At 39.5% G+C, this 27133-nt stretch overlaps 1 long non-coding RNA gene across 11 annotated transcripts in view; it reads right to left on the bottom strand.

Moving 5' to 3' along the window:
- LOC134737132 (uncharacterized) overlaps positions 1-27133 on the bottom strand; it is a 306918-nt gene that overhangs the window by 61944 nt on the left and 217841 nt on the right. For 6 of the 11 annotated variants that reach the window (XR_010121734.1, XR_010121728.1, XR_010121733.1 and 3 more), the window contains 2 exons: positions 11498-11573; positions 2051-2183 (listed from right to left, as the gene is read on the bottom strand). The exons of 1 other annotated variant lie outside the window; for it this stretch is intronic. This is a non-coding gene — a long non-coding RNA (uncharacterized lncRNA). Of the gene's footprint in view, positions 1-2050; positions 2184-9302; positions 9455-11497; positions 11574-27133 lie in introns of those variants that run through there. 4 more of the 11 variants (XR_010121730.1, XR_010121731.1, XR_010121729.1 and 1 more) reach the window with 2 other exon arrangements.

The raw sequence follows: 27133 nt of genomic DNA on the forward strand, positions 1-27133 counted from the left end.
TTAATTCACATAATAGGACTTTCTGGGAAAGCATGGCAGAAACCCAAGCCAATCTGCAAAGGCTTGAGTGATGCGAGAGGTGAGAGGTGATGGTTTTGATTGTGGTTAGGGATTGGAGCTGGGGTGAGTGTTCCTGAGCAGGGCCAGCCACTTGTGTGGTTTGAATTTCCTGCTGGTACCAAAAGACTTTCTTATGGGTCTGCCCAGATGTGGGGCAAAGGGGGCAAGAGGAGGGGTGGGCCTTAAAAGCTGTCAGTGAACAAACACCAAAACTGGAGTCAGACTCTTTATTACAATTCATTCCTGATAACTGATCAATGATGGAAATGTGCCATGTCTCATTTAATGAAATTTGAACTTAAGTAGGCTATTCTGGCATCCTGTGAGGCCTGCACCCTGAGCCTGGTAAGGAATGTAAAAGTTCCATTAAAGGCTTTTGTGAATGGCCCAGTGTTTTGTATTTTGAGAAATAAAATGAATGCCTTGGTCACCATCAAAAATGACTAGAACTGAAGGGTATAAGGAGTTTCTTGGTGAGGCCTCGTATCGTGCATCAGGGCACAGAGAGACAGGTGTGACTTTGATGTGTATTTTAGGTATCTGTGGGACAAAGAATTCCCAGAGTTCTTTCTAATGGGATAACCTCAGAGAAAGAACTGTTGCTGTTAGCATTAATTGGATCAGTTAGCCAGACCATTGTCAATAGCCCAAGAGTCTGTAAAAATGTGCAGAAAGAGCTTCTTATTGTCCAAGTCATCTTCTAGTGTTAAGGCGATTGCCTGAAGTTTGGTCAGTTGTTGTAACCCTTGGATCTCATCTTTGATCAGTGATATCCCAGTTGGGGGATAGACAGCAAAAGCTCTCCAGGGAGCTTCAACACATGTGATATCTGTAAAGGTTATGAACACCCTTTCTGATCACTCAGTTGACCCCTGTGGGCTTCCTAAGTGGTCACTGGGTCCAAAGAGGGATGACCTTCCTCTGCTGTCATTGTACATGACAAGGGAATGAGGACAGGGGAAGCTGCTTCCTCTCATAGGTGGAATATGCCAGAGGGTCCAGGTTTGGGTCTATCTGGAAGCACAATTTCCATTTTCATTAGGAGGTCATTGGCCATGCCAAGGCTTCAGGGTTCTGTCCGTACAACCTGAGACATAACAATCAGCTAAGTTTGGAGAGTCATAGGCTCAGGGCTTGTGGAAGCCTTCATCTCCAGAAGGGCCTTGTATGAGGCCAGAAATTGCTGCTCTACTGGAATGTGGCATTGGTCTGGAAAGGGCAGTTTCTTGCGTCAGAAATACATGGGCATCTATGGCCACTGTGGATGGTCCAGTGGCTCCAGGAGGCCGGAGAGGAGGTTGCTAAAGCCTCTACAGGAAGGGGTCTCTGGCAACACTAATGGGAGTTCCTATTGCATAGCAATCTGGATGGATTCTAGAGACTACTGCCCCCACCTGCCCCCTCTTTTTTTGTAGAGGACCCAATTCAAAATGGGGCAATTTGTCAGTGATGACATGAATCGCCCAACTTTAATTTACTGATGATGCTGGGATTGAGACATGATTCAACCTGAGACAGACGGCTAGGTCCTAGCCAAGACATGCAACCCAGATTTACTATAAAGCAGGCCTCAATTTCATACTCCTGTCCCTACATGCTAATTATTGAAACATATGACTTAGGTAGGTTAAGTCTATAACATACTCAGAGTAGGACTCTACAAGTGGATCAGAACATGGGAATGCTCAAAATACAAGCGTGACAGCAGACAGCCGCACAGCTCAAAGCTTGCGAGAGTCAGCAGACAACAGGTCAAAGGGCATGTTTGTAACAACAAATGATCCAGTTGGCAAGCCAAAGGCAAAAGAAGAAAGACCCAGGAAGTAGGAGTCATCACGTAGAACTTCCTGCTTGTAGTGCCAATTGTACCTCTCAAAATTGATTCAGATGCTGAGAATGATGATGCCACACATGCAATAATGGGATAGGAAAAGTTTTTATACTCAAGCAATAGGATCATTTAAAATGGTTTGCAAAACAGAAGGAAAAACTGGCTTTGATTTTTATTGCAGTTGGGGAGCTTGGGTGAGGGTTCTTGCAGGATTTGTGCGGCTTGAAGTTCTTCTCTGTGCCAGGAGTAGTAGCATCAGGCTTTCTTATAGGCTTGCCCACATGTGGGGCAACTGGGGGAAAATAAGGCATGGGATTTGAAAGGGGTCAGTGGTATAATATCAGAAAGGAAGTCAGATTTTTTATTATAGTATATTCATTATAATTCTACTTATACTGACAAAGAATTAGAACCAACCTAAATACCTAAGGAGAGGATGTGGTCAATAATTTTGTAGCTCCATGCAATGAAATATTGTGCGACTGGTAATATTGATAGGTGACGAAATTAAGTTATGTAAAGTAGGTGCAATATGACTTCATTTTTTGTGAATATGCACATATACATCTAAACACGCGTACACATATACGCACATAAAATTAGAAGCGAATACACAAAAATGTTAACAATGATTACTTCTGGTAGGATTATAATGAATTTCATTCTGATTTTGTTTATATGCATTTTCCTTTAACATATATTTGACGTGTTTAAAAAAAAACAACAAGGCTTTTTGTTGAAAGTTTGTTTTTGAAACCTTTGGTTTTTAGGCCATTTCTAGCAATGGGGCCGCACATAGTGTGTAGGTAAGAGGTGGGGGCTTTGCTGCATGTGGCTTTTGTCCTTCTGCTGTGTGTTTTATCATTTTGCCTGGTCTAGTTTAAAGATGATCCAGATGGCCAAAATTCTATGCTGAGTAAATAGCTTTGCTGCATGGTCTGTTTAACTCTGATTTACCATGGTTCAGAACATCTTGAATTACTTTTGTATTTATTTTGTAATTTTATAAGCCTGCAAATTTCAGAGATAGAAAGATAAAGTTATTCAGAGTTACTATGGTAAATTACTTTCCTCTCCATTTTTTCAGTGCTTTGTCTAGAAAATTATAAGATCTTTATAATAAAAGTTTTGAATTCCGACAACTGAATAGGGTGAGAATTTGGCCCATCTTAAAGATTTCTTCATTAGTAAGGCAAGTTCTGTTTATAGGACACAAACACTTCATAGCGTGAATGAAGGACAATAAGTGAGGCAATTAAAAACTAATTTGCATGTTTGAAAACAGTGTTTCTTTTTCTTAAAAATGAAATGACATTGTTTAAAAAAAGTCACTAGGCGTTTGTTTTTTAAATTTTTAACATTTTTTAAATTATAGTCACTAAGAAAAGTATTCATTTAAAAGTTGATTTAGGAAGCAATCTAAAATTCAGAAGTCTATTATGTGACATTTACTTTCATTATCAGAATATTAATTACAGATATAACAAATAATGCCCAGTGGGTAATGCCATAGAACATTTTTTTTTTTTTCAATATGGAGTCTCGCTGTGTGTCCCAGGCTGGAGTGCAGGGGTGTGATCTCAGCTCACTACAACGTCTACCTCCCTAGGTTCAAGCAATTCTTCTACCTCAACCTCCTGAGTAGCTGGGATTACAGGTGCCCGCCACCACACCCAGGTAATTTTTATATTTTTAGTAGAGACAGGGTTTCACTATGTTGTCCAGGCTGGCCTTGAACTCATGATCTCAGGTGATCCACCCACCTCGGTCTCCCAAAGTCCTGGGATTACAGGCGTGAGCCACAATGCCCGCCTGCCATAGAACTTTCTGAAGACGAAAAAAATCTTTTTGGCAATAAGTGCATTTATTTCATTCTAGTTATTTTAAAATTGGTAATTTGGATAACGTATAGTTCCCATTTAAACATACTAAGCCATGTATCAGAAAACTTATTTTCTTATTGCCAAATATAAAGAATGTATAGAATATGGTTTCCAAAGAAGTTAGTGACATAAGACTAAAAAAAAAAAAACTTGTCTTACTTCCTTACTTGTCTGTTATATTCCACACAGAATAAGAATTTTTACCCATATTCTTCATCCATTTCTTGTTTTCTAAAATTACTCTAACAACTCTTTTTAAGCATTCATTATGTGCTAGCCTTAAATTAGAGGTCGGGATCTCTTCCTTGATGGAATTTATACCTGGCTTTGTAATTTCAGCCTTATTGAAACTTTTCCAAAGAAGTATTTGTAGTTGACTGATGAGCAGGGTCTGTTTTCAACTCCATTTTCTCAGCATCCCTCCTAGCTAAGGTGTGGGCACATTGGCCCCAGACTTTGAATGGGAAGAGAGTGTCCTGATGAAGCAGAGACCATAGAAAAACAAACTAAAACTGAGCTGGTGACTGATGGAAGCAGTAGGGATTGAAAGAGACATCCATTTTCCAGAGGTGGCCATAGTATCTGAGAGGCAAGCTGAGGCATCTGCCAGTAGGGGCTCCGGTGGAGTTCCTTAGCCTAAGCCTGGTTCTCTTGTCTTCCCTGCAATCCTGTCAGCCACTCAGCATCTTTTAAATCGTCTTTTCTTTTTTCTTTTTTTCTGAATGAAACCATAGTCAGCGTCTGCTGCTTGCATCTAAGAACCTAAGTCATTTAATATTATTAATCTGAATCATCAAGGAGGGAATAAAATCAGAGTTTAATGAAGACCAATTTGTCTATAAAGTCCATGCTATTTCTAATATGTTGTGCTACAGAGATGGCTTCTTTTCCAAGCAAAGCTGCCTCTGGGTCCAATTTTATAAGAAAATCACTCTTGGCTCATTAAAACCTGTATACTCTTCTGCAGTGGCACCCCTAATGAGAGCAGGGACAGGTTTTCTCATCCTAACTCAATTCAGGGGTGTCTGTGATGCCGAAACCATCTTCAGTTCATTCAACTTAGTGAGAAAAAGAGTGCAAAAAGTGGCTGTAAAAATAAAGCTTAGCATTGTGGAAGTGGCTCATTGACTTACTGTGTATCTTAGGTTTCAGGTCATTGTTTTGTCATCAAGTATAAAATAACAGTTTTTTTTTTTTTTTTTTTTTTTTTTTTTTTTTTTTTTTTTTTTTTGAGACAGAGTCTCACTCTGTTGCCCAGGCTGGAGTGCAGTAGCTCGATCCTGGCTCACTGCAATCTCCGCCTCCTGAGTTCAAGCGATTCTCCTGCCTCAGCTTCTTGAGTAGCTGGAATTACAGGTGTGCGCCACTACGCCCAGCTACTTTTGTGTATTTAGTAGAGACAGGGTTTCACCATGTTAGCCAGGCTGATCTCAAACTCCCACCTCTGGTGATCCACCTGCCTTGGCTCTCAAATGCCTGGGGTTACAGGGGTAAGCCACCACACCCGGCCAAAATAACAATTTTAAAGTAAAACCTGGTCATCTTCTGTTAGTGATCACCAGGCTGTGTGAGGTGTTATAGAGCTGGAGCTGGGGCCCCCGTCACAATGTCTTATTCCACTCACTCCTGCTGTTATGTGGAACGTGCTCTCAAGATTTATGTTTGTTTTGAGTTAATTAGTCTGATGTAAACCTTATATGCTTCTGATTAATTAGTTTGACACTAGCTAACTCTAATATGCATGTATGATCTGGGACAACATAGGTTGGGGGTGGGGGAGGGCCGGTGGCTCCCAGGAGGCAGTGGATGGGAGGTTTTCCCCTAAGAGGACACTCCGTCCTCTCCATTCTCCATTTTATTCTAACAAAACCTGCATACATTTTACATGGTCTTGGAGAAGAAAAAGTTCACAGCTCACACTGTGTTTTCATGACTCATCATTTTTCATGTTTGGACTCGTTTTCTGACAGCTTCTTCTTCTTTTTAAAAAAAAAAAAAAAACCTCTGGGTGTATTTTGTGAAATTTTGATGGTAGTTGTAAGTCTCCTTTTTGTGTACCAGAGCCCTTCATGAGGAAATACTTGCTTTTTCAGATTGTCTTACCTCTTCCCCTTCCCAGATTGATGACGTAGTCTTAGGGCAGTTTGCCATGTGTTGGTGGCTGGTGGAGGGCGTGTTAGGAGGGAGGGCTTCAGATCTGCAGGAGAGCCCCAGAGTTGTTTTCTGGCTCCCTATTGGACTCTACAGCCTGGTGACTCTTGTCCACAAGGTCACTGCTACCCCTGCCTGCTGAAACCTGTGGCTGGAGAGCATATTAAAAGCTCACTTGTACAAAAGTATTTGTGAGGAGACTAGGGTCAGCTGCTTCTCCTCTCCTCTTCCTGCCTAAACTTGTTCTTCTATACCTTCCCCCATCTATCTTCCTCTTCCAGTCCTGCTTCTCGGACAGAACCAGTTAAGGCCCATCCTCCCTCCACAGGGCACCTAAGAACTGTGGATACCTTCTGCATAGTATGCAGGCTGCTAGCAGAAGTTCTAGAAAGATAAACTCAGACCTGACTTCTCCTTCACTGCACCATGTCCATGTGTTTACTGTGTGGTGGCTACTCCATGCAAGACTCTTCCCACAGGACAAAATGCAAAACTGGCAAAAAGCCCTCCCACTTTCAGCTTCTTTTCAACCTATCTAATATGCTTCCTACCCCAACTTAAGATTTCGGCTTAAAATAAAGAGGTCTTGACCACTCCCCACTAATCTTTTTCTTCCCACAATCTTCTGGGGTTGGAAGAAATTTCTAAGATAGCATCTGTCCTGTCTTGACTTTCTCTGGATCATAATAGCTGTCAAGTTGAAACAAAAGAAACTGGCTCATTTTAAGAGAAGTTTCAAAAATTTTATGTCCTCTGAGTGTGTTTGTGTATTTGCCTGTGTATACATGCATTTAGTTCTATTGAAATTGGATAGGTATATATTTGTTGCACCTTGTAGTTGTAACTTAAGGTATAGCTTTCCTTTTGGAAAGTATGCACAGTGTATTAGTCTGTTTTCACCCTGCTGACGAAGACATACCTGAGACTGGGCAATTTACAAAAGAAAGGGGTTTAATGGACTTACAGTTCCACATGGCCGGGGAGGCCTCAGAATCATGGTGGAAGGCAAGGAGGAGCAAGTCACATCTTACCTCGATGGCAGCAGGCAAAGAGAGCTTGTGCAGGGGAACTCCCCTTTATAAAATCATCAAATCTCATGAGACTTATTCACTATCATGAGAACAGGGGCAGGGAAAGACCTGCCACCACGATTCAACTACCTGCCACTGGGTCTTTCCTACAATACATGGGAATTCAAGATGAAATTTGGGTGGGGACACAGCCAAACCATATCACACAGATAAATACTTTAAATAATTATTTTTTAAAAGGAGATAGGTGTTCATAAGAAAAGCCATCACCTGTTTCTCCCTTCTCTATCCCATCCTATTCCCCAGAAGAAACCATTTTTACCTTTTTATACAATTCTCTTTACATTTTCCTGCTAATTATCTTCATATCACTAAATGATACAGCACCCTTGTGAGGAGGGAAACTATCAGCCTGCAGGGATCTTCTCCCCCAACCTGGAGGTGAATTCAGAGGTGGATTCAGTGCTTAGGGGGTGGGACAACAGCTACATCGGCTGCATTGTCTCTGTACAGACTTAGAAGCATCCATTCCTCACTGAGAGCTCATTACATACTAAATGTATGGGTAAGATCAAATCTACAGCATTTAAATTAAGCATGCCCAATTATTTACAGATGTCTTAAAATGTGAAAACCACAACATTTATAATGAAGATTACCTATATGTAGTAGGTATGTGTAACTGATGCACTGAATGTATGACTCATAAGATGGATAAAAGCTCTGTCTCCCGACATCCTTTTCAACTTCATTCGGTGGAGGAAGACTTTCCTCAGCTCCTTGATAGAGTTACTGAAATAATAGACTGTCCCAGAGTCAATTTATGTCACAAAATACAGTCATAATTCAAGAGTTAGAAGCATCTAGTCCAAGCTGTTAATGAATACTTCTGTCTTTATTGAAAGACATGACTTCTCACCTTTTCCCAGCTAAGGTCTGGGGTGTACTCACTACCTGCACCCTTTCTTATTCTATTCCCCAGTGGATGTTCTATACCCCTCCAGGGGTGAGGCTTGGGGAGAGAAGAGAGGTCAGAAGGCATACGAATGTCTCTGGGCTGAATGGCTTTATTCTCTCTGGGCTTGGCATGGTTTATGCCCATTCTCTCTCGTGGTGTCTTCCACAAGCTCTTTTGAAAATCTCAAATAGGGTACCTCTCACTTGGCTGTTCCTTGACCCGGGAGATTGTCTGTCCATTCTAACCAGTCATTTGAACTTCCTTCTGTGGCCTTCAGGAACTCATGTTCATCTCTAGCCTCTTGCTGAAAGATCTCTTTGACCTTTTTAGAACACCAGAGGTGACCCCTCACTAGCTCTTTCTCACTCATGGCACATGGGAAACACTTACACATTCTTCGCTTCAACAAACTCTGGGGATGGCCCCAACCCCAGTGACCAGGCAACTGTCCTGGCTCTGCAACCAAAAGCACTAAGTCAGCTGGGCTTATACCTTCTAGTTTTCGCTCTGCATGAAATAGTGTCTAGCTCTCTGCCCCATATTCTGCTGTCTTTTATCTCTATCAGCACCCTAATTCACTACGCCCTAAGCTTCAAGGGCTTCAGAGTCAGCTCTCTGTGGAGTCTGATTGGAATCCCTCTTCGCCAGCTTGTGAGGTATGGGGCTAGGTTCCACAATATTCCCACTGAGGGAGTAGGTCTTCCAGCCTTCCGGGGCATGCTCTGAAAGTCCTCTTCGCAGAAGTAGCTCTTTAAAATCATATTCTCTTTCTATTTTGACCTCTTTTTATATCCTTCTTCTGCCCATGCTGTCCAAAGCATCTTGGACTAAGTTTTGACTTGGCTGCATTTCCATTTGACATTTTACCTTTGTAAATTTCTATTTTTTTTTTTAACCTTTGTGACTTATTAAATATTTACTTTTCAAAAATTGAAAAGTGACATACAAAATTATATGTATGTATGTACAACAAAAGCTTAAATATAACACATTGTTACATACTTTGCTATCCAGGTCACTGATCCTTTCTTACATAGTAAGTCAGCTATAGTTCATTAGCTTGCAGTTTTTAGATACAAGTCTTAATCCATTCCTTCTCCTTTTGTATTCTTTACTTTCTGCAATATTTAAGACTTTTTGCATTCTGACTAAAAGAAACCACCTGAAATTGGCATATGCAACTGTTCATGAATGAGAACTCGCATGGAATTGAAAGGCAGGAATGCAGCTTGACCTTAGAATGGATTTGAGCCAGGAACTAGAAGGTGGATAGGAAGCCTAGAGAATATTCTCTCTCAAATTCACACACACACACACACACACACACACACACACCCTCCTTTCTCCTCCTCTTGCAGGGCTGAGGTCTTCTCTTTTGACAGGCTGGCTTGCTTTGTTATCAATATTGGTGGTAAGAAGGAAATGATCACTGATGACATTCAGGTTCATATATTACAATGCACACTGCAAAGCCAGACTTCTCTTATTTCTAGGAAATGGATCCTGATTGGCCCATATCTGATCAGGTGTTTGTTTCTTGCTGTAATAAACAGGAGTGGCAGCAAAATGTTACAACCACAGTTGCCTTTGGGAACCCAGCACAGAAGATGTGGGATAGTAAACAACACATGCACTGAAACATCTCCTATAATGCCTATGCTGATTTTTCTTGTTGAATTGGCTGCCATCTAAGTGTCACTGCAGTTTTTAGATACCTTTTTAGTATTCATTTTTATTGCTGTTGTAACAAATTACCACCCAGTTGGTGGCTTAGATCAACATAAATTTATTACCTTACAGTTTTGTAGGTCAGAATTCTGAGGCTCTCTGAGCTAAAATGAAGGTATCATATGGCTGTATTCCTTTGGGAGGCTCTGAGGAAGAATCTGTTTCTTTGCCATTTCCAACTTCTAGAGGCTGCCTGTATTTCTTAGTTCATGGCTCCTTTGCATCTTCAAAGCCAGAAGTATCTGGAAGAGTCCTTCTCAGGCTGTATTACTCACAGTCACTGTCTTGCCTCTCTCTCTTATAAGGAATCCCACGATTACATTGGGCTCACCTGCATCACACAGGATAATCTGCCAATCTCAAGAACCTTAATCACATTTGAAAAGTCCCTTTAGCCATGTAATGTAACAGATTCGCAGGTTCAGGAAACTAGGATGTAGACATCCGTGGGGAGGGAGCATTATTCTGCCTACCACAGCTTTCATTTGTCTACTTTTTTGACCTGACTTCTATTTCTATGTTGTATTTGACCCCATGTTTTAACCATGTTCTTTTTCCTTCCTCTTTTCATGGCTACTTACCTTTAGCTGGTCACCTGCAGCTAAAGACAGACAGAAATGACATTCTAGTGCTTTATTTAGTCTACTCTGCCCCCTCACTTTATTGAGGCTACAGGAATTTACTAAATATGTATTAGATTGACTCAAGGGAAAGATTACATAGCCAATAGATCTTGAGAACACATAATCTTGCAAGTTGCCAAAGGAGCAGATAACCTAATCCGTCATGACTAAGAGAAAGATAAGCTAATCAGATACAAGTAGGAAAAGAAAAAGTCAATGTCAGCAGAAATTCGTAATTGCCAAAAGAGGATGACATTGAATGCATAGGGGTGATGCAAAGTGGTAAATGAAAAATGAAAGTCCAATATGATGTGTTTTTTTCCCCAAAGCTACTAAGGATCTTTTGCAAAGGATCTAGGAAGAATATCATTAATAATTTTAGCTATGAATAAAATCAGAAAGGTAAAATAATAATGTATATTTATAGGTTAATTAAAATAATGGCTATCGTTTTTTGGTAACTTAGTATGTGACAGGCATTGTGTTAAGTGCCTTATGTGTATAATAATGAAAATACTCCTGACAGTTGAGGTACTATCATTTGCAGTTTATGACTGGGAGACTAAGAACTAGTTAGATCATGTGAGTTGCACAGTGTCATACAACCTACTGGTCTTGCCTCTACAACCTACTTGTCGTATGACTTTGTGCAACTTACATAGAGAAGCCTTATTCTAAACCCCTGTGGTTCAATTTTACTCTATAGCCTCCCTATTATATACTTCAATATCACACACTCCCTTTCTATTCTCCCTACAACCATCAGAGGAAGGCATCAAACCATGGGGAGGATAAAAGACTTGCCCAAGGCCACCCATATTTTGGTGGAACTAGAATGTAGAGGCTAGGTCCTCTGATCCCAATCCACAGATGATAGGTCTTAGGCAGACACAAGAGAAGGGAAAATAAAGGAAGAATGAAGAGATAAAAAAGGAAATAAGTAGGAAAGTGAGACAAAGTTGAGAAGAGGCACAAAAGGAACTAAAAGTTGAATAAAACTTTACAAAGATATTCATGGTATGTAGTGGAACATGCTGCTGTATTTTCTTGCTACCTACCTAGGGTACCTGCATTATATTCAAGTGGCCAAATTATCCCTGTTCTATAAGTCATTAACATCCACTTAACTGTTTATGGAGACAGTTGCTGGTCCCAAGGGCCTACCAGTCTAGATATACATGTAGCACATATCTCTCCTGGCTCATTAAATCAAGGATACAGAAAATACATACTTGTGATTGGAGGATCTCTTAGAAGTCTGCCTAATTCACATCCCCTGGCATGCACACCTGGCAAAATCCTTGAGTACTGTGGATATGATAGAATAGAAAAACCATGATTAAGTCATGCTACATGCAACCATTGACTTTAAGAAAGGGAGTTATCCAGGTAGACCTCATCTAATCACATGAGCCTTTTAGAGCTGTTGCTGGGGATCAGAGATAGGAAGTCAAAGATTTGAGACACAGGAAGATGGCTTGAAGTTAGCAGAAGCCAAGTGGCAGGGAACTTGAGTATTCTTGAACTGAGAGAGGCCCCTGTATGAAGGTCAGCAAGGAAAAGGGACCACGCTTCTACAACCAAAAGGAATGAAATTCTTCCAACAATAAGCATAAATTTATAAGTGGATTTTTTCCTAGAGCCTTCAGACAAAAGCTCTGCCTGTGCGATGATGCTTTGATTTCAGGCCTGTGATATCCTAAGTAGAAAACCCAGGCATGCCATGCTAGACTTACAACCTGTGAAACTATGGCTTAATAAGTGGATCTTGTTTTAAGTCATTAAATTTGTGGTTGTTACACAGCAGAAGAAAACGAAACCACTAGTTTTATTTTTCTTTATGCCAAGTTGGTTTTTAATTCAACTCCCATCCCACATGGTGGCAAACACTAACTTCAGTTTTTCTACTTTCCCAGGGTTGCTCCTGGGTTACAATCTGTACAAATCCCCCACGGACATTGAAGGAGGCTGGACTAGGTTCCTCTCTATTTGAGATGGCATCTGTTGAGTCACCTTTTTCTTTTTTTCTTTTTTTTTCAAGATGGAGTCTTGCTCTGTCACTCAGTCTGGAGTGCATTGGAGCGATCTCGGCTCACTGCAACCTCTGCATCCCAGGTTCAAGCAATTCTCCTGTCTCAGCTTCCTGAATAGCTGGGCCTACAGGTGCATGCCACGACGCCCAGCTAATTTTTGTATTTTTCGTAGAGACGAGGTTTTACCATATTGGTCAGGCTGGTCTTGAACTCCTGACCTCAGGTGATCCACCTGCCTTGGCCTCACAAAGTGCTGGGATTATAGGTGTGAGCCACTATGCCTGGCTGAGTCACCTTTTTCTACAGATTGGTCCAGGATAGTCCGCATAGATCATAACTAAGGTATCTCTTGCTTCTAACAAGAAGTCTTCTTCAGACTTTGTGTTTACTTAGCTACCTTACTGTTCCATTTAGGCTTACCAATCACCTTTGCTCCTGGACCTCACCAGTGCTGTGGAAAACTCTGTCTGAGACCTTCCCTGGCTAACAATGCAATGTAGTTTTTATCTTTCCTAGGATTGTTAAGCAAGGGATAGGATAAATACCAGAAAAGATACAATCTGGCATAATCTCTAAATGCCAGACTATCAAAATATACATCACCTCTCAGAATTTTGGCATCCCATATGAGAGACATAATTGGGCTAGACATAACCCAGTCAAGTGAGTGACAGGCAAGGACCGAAAAACCTAGCACCCACACCCACATGCCCTGCCATGGGCTACAGACTTTGGGGTGAATCTTTCCAGCTCCAGAAAGCAAGTAGCAGCATGTTATGGTTACAAGGCAAATGATCCTTTCTTTCTCCCCTTGTATTATAGCTATGGAGAAGCTCCTTCAAATAGCCTTTCAGATTCATGCCAGCCAATAGCTCAGGGTGCAAACAAGTCACAATACTAGCAACTAATATGTCTTCTGATACGAAAGCTATGTTTCCAGAGCCACTGGGGCCAGGATGTGGACTCAAGAGAGACAGAAATATGCTCATTGGATACTGTGGCTCAGTAATGAACCATGACAGACCTCTCATATGTAACTCTCCTCTCCATGTCATTGGTATGAGAAAACAGGAAACTTTGGATGCAACCAAGGCCAGATTGTTCAGTTGATCCTGTTCCATCCCTTCCAAGCTCCCCCATGTAAGTGGGAGGAGGCAAGGGTGTATGTCCGTCTCCTGGAGGAAATCCACTAAGTTCCTAGTTATGGCTGACCAGGTGTGCCTCTCCTTGGGATGTCAAACCACATCTTTCCTGCTACCCCTGAAGGTATACATTTCTGTGAGCCTGCACATACGTTGTAATATCTGCCCTTTCTACTTGCACATCCAGTGGCACCTAGTGAAGGACAAGCCCCACTAGCCCTGATGGTACAACCTTTACAAAGTGTCCAAGGTGTTATATTGCCCCTAAATGGGAGAAATATCTCCCTTTGGACATGGAGGACGACTTGGCTGAGTTGGGATGCCAGCAAGGGAGTGATTAGGGGTCTTTGTCTGTGGACTACTGCAGCCCTGGAGCAGCAAATCTGCCCTGAGGGGGAAACACCAGTACAGCAGGATGAAGCCCCACCTGGTTGCTTGACCTGAATATACCTGGAATAGGTGTCTAAATGGGGGTGAGATGATTCTTCCAGGCTGGTAGATGACTTGCATTAAGAAGTTAATGGAGACAAAAGATCCTCAAAACGAGTCTATGTTTTTCTTTTCTTTTTTTTTTTTTTTTATCAAAACAGTAAGAAATGAAGATGAAGGGGGGGATTGAGTGGTGGACCACAAACTGCCTTATAAGATTATCTCGCACCAAACAATGTGACTAAAGCTCCTATGAAAAGAGATGGACACAGAGGAAATGATGGCTCCTCAAACTTGTAGATGCAAGGTAGCTTGTTCATATATGGAAACCCAAAGGAAGCTAAAGAAAGTGCAAGGAACAGACTAACAGGATATAATGAAGAAGACTAATCTGTGAGCTAGAGCAATTTGTTAGTAGAAGGAGAACCTTTGGAAGATTGGGACAAAGGGAAATCCCTTTAAAGACTAGAATTGTTTGTTCTCATCGTTGATATTAGCCATGCATGACCCTCAAATCCCTGAATCTTTGAAAGTACATCCAAGAGGTGAAGCTAAAGACTTTGTCAAACCAATCTCATTTACATTGGTGGTACTGAAGTGGAGCACATGGAGGAAACTCTTGCTGCTTGCAGCACCATCTTGTAAAACTGATCCTGGTCCCTGAGTGGGAGCCCTTTCACATTAAAAAACTGGTGTTGAAGTCTTGCCCTTGTATCTCCCAGGGAGAATCACCATAAGTGTTGAACTCTTGAAATTCCTACTTTTACTAGATTAAAAACCCCAGGTAACTTTTACCCATGGGTCAGAGAAGCTACAAAATAAATTCTTTCATTTTTCTTGATTTGAGATTAGTGTTTGCCATTACTCATAAGCCCAGATCATAATTACTTGATATTTTTCACCTTTTGAATGGAACATGACAGCCCTTCCTTTGTCAGACTGCATAATTGGCAAAGGGAATTTATACTGTAGAAGACCCTTAGTAGGACCCGATGTGTTGATGCTGAACGCACCAGTACGAGCTTCCTATGCTACCAAGACCCGCTATGGTCATTCAAAGTGAGTATTTGCAGATATACATAACCTGGCTCTTGGTTGGCTGGTGTCTTTGGTAATAAAACTGTTGGCATCTATTTACCTCTTTTCAGATTTAGTGGAGAGAGATTTTCCTCATTAAAGGAAAACTTTGACTCTTCAATTTCACATTGCTATTTGATAATAAGTACTTTCTAAGTTGAAGTCCCATAAGGTAGAACAAAACTGAGGATGCTGTATTGTGAAATAAAAATGGTACATCCAGTCAAGGAATAAGACCATTCCTCCCAGAATCAGTTAACTCCACCTGTAGTTAGCTGCCCATCTATTAGAAAAATATCCACATTAGCTGTTTTTCCTAAAGTTCTAGCTCAAAAAGAGTTTTGTCTTTAAGACTTGACAAGTAAAACTGGTTCCCTGATGAAGTAGTTTACCTCCGAAGTGGTCATAGTCAATGAGCTGCAGCTATCAAGCATAATAATTGGAAATTCTGATAGCTCTCAGTATTGCCTGCCCTTCTCAGTGGGCTGAAATCTAAGGTGTGTTCTAATGAGCTATGGCTAATGACCTCATTTGCATGGTCAAACAGGAGGTCATTTAAGACCAGATTATTAAGGGTATACTCATAAGGGGTATCTCCTATGGAAAAAAACTGGTGTTAACTAGACCTTAGTTGAAGGCAATTAGATGGACATGAATGTGAATGTTCTTTTCTATTGGCACCTAAGAGTCAACGCTGACTGCAAGGGTACTTCTAACCTTATCTTTGCTTTAAGGCTACTTTCTTCTGCTTCTGAAGTCGTGCTTTGCAGTGAAATGCTTATTCCCGAATTCCTGTAGAGCTCGTTGCTCCAGAAAAAGAACAAAGTGTCTGGCTCATCCCCAAGGGTGAAGAAAGACCTTTGATTTGATGGGTGCATACATCATGACCCCAGGAAGGGTGGAGAGTTATAGGACAAGTAGCTTTTTATCTTTTGCAGTTTGTATATGGGTAGGTAGCCCCAAAATTTTTATTAAAACTATCTCAGCTAAGAGTGAAAACTTGTCAGAAAAGTTGATAACAATATTGCACATCCCCTTGACGGGAAGACCTAAATTTAATAAGCTGCTGTAACTAAGAATTCCAGATATTCCCTCTCATAAGCTAGCAATAGGAATCCTCTAAAGGCCGCTCATATGGGCCATTAAGAGGTAATTGGTATTAGTATTAGAGAATAGAATGTTTCTCTTGCCAGCAAGATTAGATATGATGGCAATTTCAGCTACTGTCCAGGCTTGGAAGTGCCTGCTCCTGCTCCCTGACCTCTCCCCACTCCTGGTGTCTGCTCCAGGGTGGAGCAAAGCTGTGACCAAGCCTGGGTGCTGTTGCAACCTGGCCAAGTATGCGTGTGCTTGGAGTGGTGCTGACATACCAGCCCCCTGCTGCCTCGGTCCCCTCTGGACTTTGGGTGCACAGGAGGGAGGCCAAGGAGGAGCTGAGGGCAGCCTGGTGCAGGTGCTCCTCAGAATGAACAGCCTGGGTGCCATGGATGGCATGTTGATTGCGGCAGGAGGCAGGCAGGCTTCTGGGTGGAAAGGGACAGGTCCCCAGTGAGGCTCCACCTTCAAGCCAGGGACAGCCTGAAACCTGGGGACTGAGCTGCCAGTTCCAGGTGGAGTCTGTGGCTCAGAGTGAGAACTTATGTTGCTTTTTTCAGGCCCACCCATGGCCGCCCATAGACCAATCAGCATGCACTTCTTCCTGTCTGAGCCCATAAAAACCCTGGACTCAGCCAGACTTGGACAGATATCAGGACTACCAGCTGCTGGAAGAAGCAACCCACTTCAGGTCTCTTTGACTTGTCGGGATGACCTTCCTGTGGAAAGGAGCTACCCACTGCAGGTCTCCTCTCCACTGAGAGCTGGACAGTCATTGGGATGACCTGCCTCCAGAAAGGAGCTACCCACTTTGGGTCTCCTGAGAGCTGTTCTGTCACTCATTGAAGCTCTTCTCTGCCTTGCTCACCCCCCAGTTGTCTGTGTACCTCATTCTTCCTGGACGTGGGGCGAGAACTCAGGATCTTCTAAATGGCAGGACTGAAAGAGCTGTAGCAAACCAGGCTGAAACTTGCCTGTCACCCACTTGCCACATTGTGGGTGATGAAGAGAGAAGAGCTACAGCAGGTAGTGCAAACTGAGCACAGCCTGCTGGGCCAGGTGGGCAGAATGAACCCAGAGGGCACGAGTTATACTCAAGCAGAAGGCACCACTGGCCACAAAAGTTTCTGGCTGGCAAAGTGACACCCCAAGGATCCCATGACAGCATGTGAGATATGTCTGAAATCTGCTTCCTAGACAGATATACCTCCTTTCTTCATCTTCAGCTTTTTGCTCAACCGTCATCTTATCAGTGGGGCCTTCCCTAACCACCCTACTTAAAGTTGCAGCATTTGTTTACTCCTTGGCAGGCTCTTTCTCCCTTCTCTGCTTTATTTTTCATCAATATATTTAGCTTCTTTTAAAATATTATCTTTTAAAGATAATTATTATTTGGTTTCATCCCCTTTAATAAAATGTAATTTTTCTGTGAAGGCAGAAATTTGCATGTGTTTAGTTCATTCCTATCACCTAGGAAAGTACTTGAATTTTAGTATATTTCAAGTGGAATTTGTTGAATAAAGAATCAAATAAAGATTCCTAGAACAAATAATGTGTACCTCTATCTTAACTGATGACCTAAACAAATATTTTCTATGTGGACTTCTCTAAAATTTGAGAGTTGTAATTTAGAACCAAGTTTAATCAAGTATTTGTCTATTTACTTTTTAGCCATAATACCTTACATCTTTAAATGAAGTAGAGGTTATCTCAAGGGGGATTATGGAAGATTTTATTGTTCCTGCCATATTTTTTAAGCTAGAATTTTTCAAGAAGGGCATGCATATTCATCTTGCGATCAGAAAAAAAATTCATAAATGTGTTTTACTGACTCTTTTTAATGTTTGGAATTGTGAATATCTGGACTAAGGATCAATATTGAATGCTGCTAACAAATGAAGTATGGAGTATTGCTAATTGAGGGTCATCCAGCATCTCAATATTTGTCATCTTTTTATGTTTCTTTGCTATGTATTTATGAGGGCCAAAAAGTGAAATTTCTAGATTCAGAATGCATCCTTGCCCCAGGAAAATTCTGTATATATTCTAAAAGATTATTATAAGCAAAAGTAAGCTAGTTGGAATGAAAAGGAAATGGCACATTTCAATTTTTATTCCTTTTTTTCTTTAGCGCTTTTGTTGTTTTTTTTTCTAAGTTGATTTATGGCATGCATTTATTTTATTTTTATCTGTGCTTAATATTACTGAGAACATGGCTAAAGTTTTATTCTGACTTTTATCACTTTCTTATACTTTTCATTTTACTAAAGTAAGAGAATGTTTAAGATAACATAGAATTTATATGCAGCCCCTTTAGAAGGCATACTAAGGGAATTTATAAAAAATTGTCTTAACACTTCTATGATGTAGATATGGAACAAATAGTTGATTTGTTTTTGTTGATATGTTTGAGTTGAACATCTCATATGTTCAAGTTGAAATCTTGATTCACCATGTTGTATATTTTAGCTCTTTCTCAAATATTTTCTATGAGCCACATCTTACTGAAGTATCTGGGGGAATTTGCAGAATGTGGCAATTTTGGCACAGAATCTTCACATTTAAATAGATGGCAGGATGCAGAAGAGAAAAGAGCCTGGGTTTCTCAGTTGTTAGGTGAATATGTACAAGACTGACTGCAGTATTTCAGATCTTGAGGAATGTTCTGTTGGATCTATGGCTTTTGTATTAGGAAGATAGAGTGGTGAAGAACTCTGGCTCTGTCGTTATAACAGCTTGAATTAAAATAGTCAATCATAATTTCATATCAGAATAATCTTGGGCTTAATGTCTCTGAGTTCCGGTTTCCTCATCTGTAAAATGGGTGCCATTTTACACATATAATATAGCTACCTGTTTGTCTATAAATACCTTATTTTCCCCAAACCACATAAATTAGATGCTAATGCTGACTTTATGCTAATGATCAGAGAGGTTTAGTGACCCAAGACCTCAAAATTAGTAAGTGGCAGAGTCTGGTTAAGGCTGACACAGCTCCAGTACTGCTGCTGTCCCATTATGCCCACAATTGGTTGGACCTATGAGATCCAACAGAAACAGAAACAGACAATGAAAATAAGAGGGAGGAAGGAGAAGTGTTAGGTCAGGGCCTAAGGATACTTTATTGACTTGAGTAAAAATGAAGTGAACCCTAATCATGAAAAATATTTTTAAGGGGAAAGTAGAGCCGCCATATCACTTATCCAAATTCAACCACAGCACTCGACATAGATAATAGATACATACCTTTAAAAATCTATTAAATGGGGACCTTCTATATTAGCTACTTTATCTCTGCTTGGTGCCCACTTAAAAAACAAAAAGCAGAAACAAAATAGCAGTTTTATTCCATGTCGGGAGAGTGTACAAAAACACCATTTACTTTATGGGTGGTTTGGGGGCTTATTGAAGGTAATTATGACAATATGAATTTTTTTGATGTACTTCATTTCAGAACATAACGCCTGTTAGAGATTTCATTGTGGTGCTAATGTGAACTGTTTTCTATGGGTTAGATTAACTTTTGCATAATTGGTTACTATTCATGGATTTGTGCCAACATCTCTACATTTGCAAACAGTTTTAACTAGTACTAAGTTGGATGCATTTTATGGCAACATGTAAGTCCCTTATTTCCTGGTTTGCTTATACTTACATAGTTTGCACTTTATTCATACAGTTGTACTCATTTTCACATAGAAACGTTGTTATAAATAATGGTTCCCTTCCCAGGAAAGCCATCCCCAAACCCTAGAAACTACAGTAGACCTGAAATACCCCCTTTATAATGAAAACAACCCCACAATACCAATTTAAAAGTGATCTGCCCTAGATGACTCATAAAGCTGAACACTTACCCATGGAAATGCTTTGAAAGCCATGGAAGAAATGTGCCATCAAAATGTAAATATGTTTTCACTTAAAAAATTTCTCTGTGGAAACTGGTTTACATGGGATTTGGAGTTAACATTCCAGTTTTTCAACTGATTGAAACCATTGGCTATTTTATTTACCGATGTTCTTTGGACTTAGTACCATCTGCTGTTCATTGTTAGGGTGTGCAAAATTCCTGGGGTTGTATATCCTCCAGCAGATTTCTTTGCTATGTTCCTTTTTTTTTTTTTAGACTGTTGGTTCAACTTTTCTTGGTAGCTCCAGTATTCTTTTTTGCTAAAATCTGTGTCTTGGTGTAGTTCTTCCCTGACCTGAACTGCAGATTCCTAATTTCCAAAGGAAATGATAAAGCTTGTGTAAATTGTTATAGCTTATTCTGACCTTGTTACCTGCACTAACATTTTTGCTTTTGAGGACTAGATTTTTTTCTTCCTCCCGTTTTCATTTGTTCCTCAAACTAAAATCACTTAACTTACATCGTTACCAGATAATGTTTATCAGTACTTCACCCTACTAGCCCATGAAATAAAGCTCCCCCTGGTCTGTTGCTTACTATAGAGGTTGAATTGTGCCTCCCACTCCCCACAAAAAAAGTATGTTAGTGTCTCCACCACCAGTATCTCAGCATGTGACCTTATTTGGAAAAAATCTTATAGAGATAATCAAGTTAAAATGAGATTATTAGGGTGGGCTCTAATCCAATATGACTGGTGTCCTTATATAAAGGGGAAATTTGGTAAAAAAAAAAAAAAAAAAAAAAAAAAGACACATAGGGAAAACACCATGTGAATATTGAAAATATTGGAATACACTGCCACAAGCCAAGCTCTGCCACAACTACTTAGCTAGGATCTGGAGATTCTTCCTCAGTGCCTTTGGAGGAAGCATGTCCCTGACCATCCCTCGATCTTGGACTTCTCGCTTCCAGAACTATGAGAATATCAGTTTCTATTGTTTAAGTCAGTTTCTGGTGTTTTGTAACTGTAGCCCTGGCAGATGAACATACCTCCTCATCTTTTTGCTCATTCCATCTCTTGATATCCCCATCTGTGTTGCCAAACCTTCCCAATTCTTTGCCTTTTTTCATTGCTATTCCTTTATAATGGACTGCCCTGTTATTGCATCCATATATTCAAAGTTTACCTTTGTTAAGGTCCTGTTGCTCAAATACTGGATTGTTTATGAATATTTTATAAACAATAAACTTCTCGTGAAAAGTAGGGGTCTCTCCTCCATGAGCTACCTTTTTGAGATCCTCCGTTCAACCCCAAAAAGCCAGAAGTTTTTCTTCATCAGAGTCAGAGCTGTGTATTTTGCTATGTATATTTATTAAATGAGTTATTGGAAGAAGGTGTGAGAGATTCACAGAGAAACTGACATAATTAGGTGTAGTGCTCTGGTTCGGGGGTAGGAAGTCCACATTTATGGAAAGATGCATGGTGGGTGGGAAAATTGTCCATATCTAACTCACATTTAGTTTCTGGGCATTCCCTCAGAAGCCCTAGACACATTTTTTCTTTATTCCATTTATCCTGGCTCAGCACACATAGAAAAACCTTCCTCTGTCATCTAAAACTGTTCTCCTATATTTTATTCTAGCTTACTGTTTTTAATACTTAGCATTTAATATGAAATTTATTTGGGGGTACAATATGACCCAACTGATTTTCTACAAGTCAATTTTTTCCAACTCCCTTGAAATAACCCATTTATTTTTCATTGTACAATGATTAGCATATATTAAAACTTCATATACTCTGATTGATTTTTGAGTTTAAGCTTACATTATTTTAGTTACTGTAACTCCAGAATAAATTTGAATACCTCGTAGGATGCATCCCTTTTTAATTACCTTTTTTTTTCTTGGTAAAACACTTATTATCTAGATGTTTTAAATTCAAATATATCAAGAAAAATTTAAATATATTCTTTGTTATCTTTGGGTTTAACTAAAATTTTATTCTAGTAAAATGGATATCTTTACAATATTTGGCACTGTCATTATTTAATATAAATTTTTATTCTTTAGAGAAACTTTGTAGTTTTATGAACACAGCATATTATTGAGGTCATTTATATTCATCTTATAATTTTGTTATTTTCCTTTCATTAAATTAGGAGAATGGTTATTCATTTGGGAATATTTCATTTTTATTCGGATTTTTTACTGAATGCTAGGAAAATGCTAGAAGCTTTTAGTCAATTTTCTTGAGCTTTGTCAGTAAATAATTATTTAAATCAGAAAATAATTATTTTTATTGTATTTTCCATGTTGTTACATCTATGTTTTCTGATTTCTTATTGAAATTGGCCAGAATGTTTAGAAAAACCAGAAATAATGATGGTCAGAATAGGCATCCTTACTGATTCCCCTTTGAAACAAAAATTTCTCTTAACTGTTGAATTAAGCAGGATAAAAATTAATTGCTTTTTCAGGATCATATGAGATGATTATCCATTTAAACCATTTTTCTAGGCTGACAGTTATTTGTATATTTCTCTTTATGTGCATTTCAGAATATGTTTGGAGGTTTTCCTTTAAAAATTCTAAGTCCAATTTTTATTGGATTCAATTGAGTTTGTTTATAGATTCAGTTGGGGAGAACTTACATCTTTATAATGTTAAGTGGACTCATCCACAGAATATATCTCCATTTATCCAGATAAACAGATTGATTCTATCTCCGGTAATCTTGTGAAACTGTCCTACTAATTCTTAATGTTTGCTAATTTAGCTGTTTTTCTCTAGGTTGATGGTGATATTACCTGTAAGCAACATTTAAAAATCTTCCCTTATAAGGTTTACATCATCATCATCATTATCATTATTCATCATATTGGGCAGGAGCTCTGGTACTATGTTAAATAACATTGTTGGTGGTTGGTGGTGGGTATTCTTTTCTTTTCTTTTCTTTTTTTTTTTTTTTTTTTTTTTTTTTTTTTTTTTTTTTTGAGACGGAGTCTCGCTCTGTCGCCCAGGCTGGAGTGCAGTGGCGCAATCTCGGCTCACTGCAAGCTCCGCCTCCCGGGTTCACACCACTCTCCTGCCTCAGCCTCCTAAGTAGCTGGGACTACAGGTGCCTGCCACCACGCCCAGCTAATTTTTTGAATTTTTTTAGTAGAGATGGGGTTTCACCGTGTTAGCCAGGATGGTCTCGATCTCCTGACCTCATGATCTGCCCGCCTCAGCCTCCCAAAGTGCTGGGATTACAGGCGTGAGCCACTGCACCCGGCCAGTGGTAGGTATTCTTAATGGAAAAAGTTATTCTACTTTAAGTATATAATTAATCATAGATAGTTGCATTTTTGGTTTTCTTTTTGTGTGTGAATGTGACGTTTAACAAGCTAAAGAAGTTTCTTTCCATTTCTAGTTTGTGATCAGTATTTTCTTTGTTTAGTTAAAATTATTTTATTTTACTTTTTTGCAAAGACAGTCTCACTACTTTGTCCAGGCTGGTCTTGAACTCCTGGCCTCAAGTTATCCTCCCATGCCAGCCTCCCAAAGTGCTGGGATTACAAGCATGAGCCACTGCACCCAGCCAGATTTCTCTTATAAATGAACCTGGAATTTTTTCAAAATTTTTTTCCTTCACTGAAGCAATCACATTACTTCTCCCTGCTTCATGTGGGCTATTACACTGATCATTTTTTAATGAGATATAATTCACGTACCTAAAATTCTCTAAAGTGTATAATTAAGTGGTTTTTGGAATATTGATAAATCTGTGACACTATCACCTCTATTTTGTTCCAAAATATTTTAATCATCCCCAGAGGAAACCCTCTACCCATTAATCAGTTATTCCTCATTGTCCCTTCTGACCAGCGCCTGGCAACCACCAAGCTGCTTTCTGTCTCTGTGGATTTGCCTATTCTGGGAATTTAGTATAAATGGAATTGGACAACATGTGGCCTTTCATATCTGGTTTATTTAACTTAGCATAAAGTCTTCAAGGTTCATCTGTGATGTAGCATGTATCAGCACTCCAGTCCTTTATATAGTTGAATAATGATGAAGATTTCAGTTGTTTCTACGCTTTGGCTATTATGAATAATGCTACTTATGAGCATTTGGATACAAGTTTTTGCATGTATATGTTTTTTCATTTCTCCTAGGTATATACTTAAGAGCAGAATTGCAGAGTCATAAAGTAACTGTAGGTTGACGTTTTTAACAAATTGCCAAACTTTTTGAAAGCAGCTGCACCTTTTTCATTCACATTAGGACCTTCCACATCTTTGCCAAAACCTATTTTCTAATAGCCATCCTGGTAAGTGAAAAGTGGTATTTCACTGTGAATTTAATTTTTATTTCACTAATGACTAATATTGTTGAGAACTTTTTCAACTTTTTCCTTCCCATTTGAAGAAATGTCTGTTTAATTTATTGGCCCTTTTTTTTTTTTTTTTTTTTTTTTTTTTTTTTGAGACAGAGTCTCGCTCAGTTGCCCAGGCTGGAGTGCAGTGGCTTGATCTCTGCTCCCTGCAAGCTCCGCCTCCTGGGTTCACGCCATTCTCCTGTCTCAGCCTCCCGAGTAGCTGGGACTACAGGCACCCGCCACCATGCCCAGCTAATTTTTTTGTATTTTTTTAGTAGAGACGGGGTTTCACCGTGTTAGCCAGGATGGTTGCGATCTAACCTTGTGATCCACCTGCCTTGGCCTCCCAAAGTGCTGGGATTACAGGCGTAAGCCACCGCGCCCGGCTGGCCCATGTTTTAATTGGGTTATTTGTCTTTTTATTGTTGACTTGTAAGAGTTCTTGATAATCCAGATGCCTTTTATATTTTCTTCGTGCCTAATTGCTCTGGCTGCAGCCTCTGGTACAAAGTTGAATATGCATCATGAGAGCAAACATCCGTTTCTTGCTCCTAGTCTTAGGAGAAAAGTTCTCAGTTGTTCACCATTAAGTATAATGTTAACTGTGAGGTTTTCATAGATGCCCTAGTTGAAGTTCCCTTCTATTCCTAGTTTGTTGACAGTAAAGAATGCTGGATTTGTCACATGCCTTTCTGTATCTACTGAGATGATCACATGTTTTTGTCTTTTTTCCTACTATTATGGTATATTATGTGGCTACATTTTCACATATTGAACCAACCTTACATTCCTAGAATAAATCCCACTTGGCCATGGTGTACAGTACATTTTATATGTTGTTGGACTTGGTTTGCTAGTAAATGTTGAGGATTTTTAGGTTTCTATTCATAAAGGATATTAATCTGTATAATTTTCTTATCTGTTTTGGGATCAGAATAATAATGACCTCATAACATAAGTTGGAAAGTAGTCCTTTGGCTTTTAGCTTTTGGAAGAGTTTGACATGGATTCGTGTTAACTCTTTTTAAGTCATCTGAACGTTTCTCTTGAGGGTAGTTCCAAGGGTTCCTTAGAGAGTCTCCATTTGGCTCTAGCTCCCTGATGTAGGCAGCACCTCCTTGGCTGGCTGCTTGTTGCTTGATCCCTCCACACCAGCTTCTGCTGCCTTTAGCAGTAAATCTCTGTTTCTTTCCACTTTGCTATTTGAGCTCCAGAACACTGGCGTCGAACTACCAGTGGTTTCTTAAAGCTCCTTATAAGTTATAAGGTGAGGATCTCTTTCTTTCCCCTATGTGGGAGGGGGAAAATGCTACAATATTCTAGAAAGTTTTGCCATGGAAATATTCTCTTCTCACCTCTTTAAATTTTACGTATTTGTCCTTGATCTGGTGATTGGGCTGTCATCAGCTATTTAGCAATTGCTTCAATGATATTTAGAAAATGATATTAGAAATTGAGAAAATGATAGATTTTTGTGTCATTAAAAACGTGGAAAGGCTTACTACATATCTATAATACTTAACACATTATAGAATTGCAAGAGTATTAGACAAATAAACAAAGAGAATGGAATACAGCGCCCAGAAACTTGATCCCACATATATGGGAACATGGATTATGACTCATGTGGAAATACAAATTAATGAACAAAGAGCCGATAATTATATGTGGTCCTTAGACAATTGATTATCCAAATAGATAAAGCAATAAATTAAATTACTGTCTCATTCCATATACAGAATCCAAGTCCAGCTAGATTAAAGAACAGATTGTGAAAACTTTGAATATTTACAAGAATTTGTAGAAGATATTTAAGGCCACAGGGCAGAAAATATCTTTAATCATGATACTAAGAGTCCATTACATAAAGACACATGGAACAATTTTTAAAATTATATATATAAAAGAAAATGTGAAAATATTAAATTTCATATTTAATATGAAAATTAGTGAAATGGTAAATTAGTAAAAAAGTAAGTAAAAATGTAAAAAGGTAGTTCTCTGAAGAAGAAACTGAACTAATATATGAACTCACTATTTTTACTTCAAGGAAATTAAAATTAAAAGATTCTGCTTTATATCCCTCAGATTAGCAAACATTTGAAAGGTCAGGCAATATCAAGTGTATTGGTGTTCTAGGATCTCCATAACAAAGTACCACAAACTGGGTGGTTTGAACAATAGAAAATTATTGTTTTACAGTTCTGGAACCTAGAAATCTGAGATCAAGGTTTCAGCAAGATTCGTTGTTGATGAGGACTGTGAGGGAACACTCTGTCTCTTGCCTCTCTCCTTGCCTCTGGTGGGTTGCTGGCAGTTTTTGGTGTTTCTGGGGTTTTGCTGCATCACTCTGATCTCTGCCTGCATCCTCGCATGGTGTTCTCCCTGTGTGCATCTCTGTGTCCAGTTCTCCTCTTTTATTATGTAAGGATACTGGTCATAATGGATTAGGGGCTCACCCTGTCCAATACACTGCCCTCTCAATTTCAGCTTCATTTTATTTCATTTCCAAGTAAGGTGACATTCTGAGTGATGAGGGGTTAGGACTTCAACATATAAATTTTGGAAGAGGACACAGTTCAACTCATAATACCATGTATTGCTTAGGGTGTAGAGTGATGCAAACTCTCATACACTATTGATGAGAACATAAATTCCTACCATTGCTTTGAAAAGCAATTTGACAGTACCTGTTCAAAGTGATGATACATGATTATAACTCAGGAACTTTACTTCTAGATGTCTGTTCTAGGGCCATCGTTACACAAAGATGTGGTGTAAGAATGTTCACTCCATTGTTTGAAACAGAGAAAATAGGAAAGCAAGTAAAGGGACAAGTGAAAAGGAAAGAACGGTGGCTCATGTTTCAACAAGGATAA

Source organism: Symphalangus syndactylus, chromosome 7 (genome assembly GCF_028878055.3).
Source record: "Symphalangus syndactylus isolate Jambi chromosome 7, NHGRI_mSymSyn1-v2.1_pri, whole genome shotgun sequence".
NCBI lineage: Eukaryota > Metazoa > Chordata > Mammalia > Primates > Hylobatidae > Symphalangus > Symphalangus syndactylus.